At 42.1% G+C, this 3,552-nt stretch overlaps 1 long non-coding RNA gene across 1 annotated transcript in view; it reads left to right on the forward strand.

Moving 5' to 3' along the window:
* Positions 1-2,688: 2,688 nt before the first annotated feature.
* The window catches only part of LOC123172058 (uncharacterized), a 3,376-nt gene continuing 2,512 nt past the window's right edge, over positions 2,689-3,552 (forward strand). The window contains exon 1 of the long non-coding RNA XR_006485449.1: positions 2,689-2,839. This is a non-coding gene — a long non-coding RNA (uncharacterized lncRNA). The remainder of the gene's footprint in view (positions 2,840-3,552) is intronic.

Consider the following 3,552-nt stretch of genomic DNA (forward strand, 5'->3'; position numbering starts at 1 on the left):
TATGGCCTAATGTTTTTGAAAAATGGCGTGGTCCAATTTTGCAACAAATACATGGTAGGTCCTTCACAAAAAATCATTTTGGGCACTTGAAGAAATGAAAAATGAATTTTTAGTGCAAAGAAAATGAAAACTTCCTTAGGCAACATTGTTTGCCATTCCAAGATGCACCCTTGTGCAAAAGATGAGATCATTTGAACAAACTATGCCACGAATATGGCCATAAGATTGATCATTTGGCTTGAAAGCCATGAATCTTGACACATGATTGCCCATTTCTGAGAACATTTTTTTAAAAATAATTGCCTTATTACAAGTTTATTATTTTTCCTTGTAACTTGGTCACATATAATGACACAATGCGAACGGTTTCCAATTTTTTGTTTTTGTTTTTTGAAATTTTCATGCCCGTTTCAAAATGCGGGCAAAACGGCGGGCATGACCCTTCCTAGCTAGCGGTTTAATCTTGGAAAAATTGGTTTTTCTCTGATTAAATAGATACTTATGGAAATAGAAATGATTTTTGGAAAAAATAAAGAGCAAACTATAAGGCAGCCACAGTTCAAACTTGACCCTCTTCCACCTGGATCGGCCGAAATTTGTCTTTTTGACCAGAGGTGGGTTGAAACTTTTGACACCCAACTATTTGGTCAATTATGCATTAAATATGTCCTAATATTTTATAAAACCATTTTTTTCCAATTTTACAACAAATATATGGTAGATCCTTCACACAAAAAACCCATTTTGGTGATTCAAAAAATGGAAAATGGATTTTTCGTCCAGAGAAAATGAAAACTCCCTTAGGAAACATTGTTTGCTATTCCAAGATGCACCCTTGTGCACGATATAAGATCATTTGAGCAAACTATGCCATGAATGTGGCCATAAGATTGATCATTTGGCTTGAAAGCCATGAATCTTCACACATGATAGCTCATTTATGAGAACACTTTTTTAAAAGAGTTGTTGTATTACAAGTTTATTATATTTTCTGGTAACTTGGTCACATATACTGACACAATGCGAAGGTTTTCCAATTTTTTGATTTTTTTTTGAATTTTTTATGCCATTTCAAAATGCGGTTAAAACGGCGGGCAAGCCCGTTCCTAGCTAGTGTTTGAATCTTGGAAAACTTTTGGTGTTTCTCTAATTAAATAGATACTTATGGACCTAGAAATGATTTTTAGAAAAAATAAAGAGCAAACTATAAGGCAGCTGCAGTTCAAACATGACCCGCTTCCAGCTGGATTGGCAGAAATTTGTCTTTTTCACTAGAGGTGGGTCAAAACTTTTGACACCCAACCATTTGGTGAATTGTGCATTAGACATGTCCTAATATTCTATAAAATTGTTTTGGTCCAATTTTGCAACAAATATATGATACGTTCTTCACAAAAGAACTTATTTTTTACACACAAAAATTGGAAAATTGATTTTTTGTGAAAATAAAATAAAAAAATCCCTTTGGCAACATTGTTTGTAATTCCAAGATACAAACTTGTGCGAAATATGGAATCATTTCAACAAACTATGAGGCAGCTATAGTTAAAATTTGACCCGCTTCGTAGTGAATCGACGAAAATCCGACCTAGTATGAAACTACCTCTGGTTATTTGAGGGAACCGTACTTAAACATTGTCATAGAAAGGGAAGGGAACTTACCGCCGGGCGTCGTGGTGCTGCGTTGGATCTCCCCAATGATGCAATGGAGCTTCGTCGGGCACCGTGGTGCTGCATTGGAGCTCTTAGCACGCCGTTAAGAGCTGTAATGGAGCTTCGTGGGGATGTCATCGCTACTGCGCTGAAGCTTTTTCATGCTCGGTGCTATCGTGACATATTGAGGTGATCGAACGACCGCCAATGCACAGATCGGGCGGCTAGCTATGCGGATGATTTCTAGACAAATTGGTCTGGCTGACTCGTAGTTCTTTTTCTTATTGTTAATCGATTAAGACCAATTTACATGGTCATAACATCATCAAAGCCTATACTTCCTTCTGATTGGTCTATGGAGATGTCACGCGATCAAGCATTAGTGACCGTCAGATACTCCCAGATCCAACGGCCCATACCGCCTCACTCTCTCACCTCTCGTCCCACCTGTAGCCCAACCACCCAAACCCTAACTCAGATCCCCTCCCACTCCAGCCACCGCTGCCCCCTTCTCGCTCACAGATCCAATCCAAGTCAGAACCCCTCGCCCTCCCGCCCCAGGCCTCCATCTCCATCCCTACGCGCATTGTCCACCTCCCTCCAGTGGAGCTCGACTCCCACCCCCCAAGCGCCGCTGCTCTAGCCTTTCTCGCGCACATCCATAGGTCGTGCCGCCCAATCCATCCACCGAATCCCCAAACCCTAGCAGGGAAATTGACTCGACCGAAAAAGTTCTTCATCTTCCTCTCATGGAATCAAGCACAGATCTGTCCATACCCAGCGGAAGAACACCAGAGATGGCGCAGTCCGGCAACAACGATGCCGCCCTGATCAGCACCCAGCCCGCAGTGGTAAGGGATCTCGCCCCGAGGTTTGTTTCGGTTTTTCAATTTCCTCTTGATTTAGTGTTGATCTGTGGTTTGTTGGCACGCGTGCAGGAGGACGTGACGGTGGAGCGGACGCCCGAGGAGGAGGAGGGAAGGCTGACGTACCTCGAGTTCGTGTAGCAGGCGGCCGCACAAGCTGTCGTGCTAGCCGCTGCGGCCTACGCGTACGCTGAGCAGGGCGCTGGCTCGCTCCACCCCGGCGTCGACCACATCAAGGGGACCATCAAGGCCGTCATTGGCCCTGTCTATGACCGCTACCATGCCATGCCGCTCGATCTCCTCAAGTTCCTCGACTGCAAGTTGAGAACCTCAACCTTATTTCTTAGTTGTATGCAAGGATCTATTATCCGATCCAGTTCCTGGCTGCTGCTTTTCACCATGGGAGCACCTAGCTGTTCTCTGCTTCTTGATTTCTCGTCGCATCTGCATAGTGTTATCAGTCGTTGTGCCGACGAAACGACTTGTCTAATCTTATGGTGGATTGGTTTATCCTATTAATTTTGGTTTTGTGAAATAATATTGATGATGTCCTGACTATTTGATACCTAGAAATCAAGATGTTTTCCCCCTCTGTTGACAACAAACCTTGATATTTTAAACCCAGGTGCATGATTTTATACCTGATCTAATATGCTTTTAACTGTACCTATGTACTAAACCCAGGTTAAGTATACTTGAGTATTCTCACACTCGCATAATATGTGTGAGGTAGGTTTCAGTTGGGCTTGTATTTATATTTTCGTCCTGTTTGTCTATCTGCTAGTCTCACTATGGTTAGCGCTAACAACCCAATTCAGTATTTCAGTTACAGAGTGGCCTATCCTATGTTGTGTCCTACCACTCAAATGTATTTTGGGGGCATGATCAATCATTTTATCATGATCGAAAGAAATAGCCCAAATTTTCTTCTACTTTTAAGCTAGAAAATGTTTGTCCAGTAAACATTATATGCAAGATTGTTACTGCCATGCATGCACATTATACATTTTTTATCCAGTTAATGGTAATCAAT

This window comes from Triticum aestivum, unplaced genomic scaffold (assembly GCF_018294505.1).
Source record: "Triticum aestivum cultivar Chinese Spring unplaced genomic scaffold, IWGSC CS RefSeq v2.1 scaffold4B_scf_1981, whole genome shotgun sequence".
NCBI lineage: Eukaryota > Viridiplantae > Streptophyta > Magnoliopsida > Poales > Poaceae > Triticum > Triticum aestivum.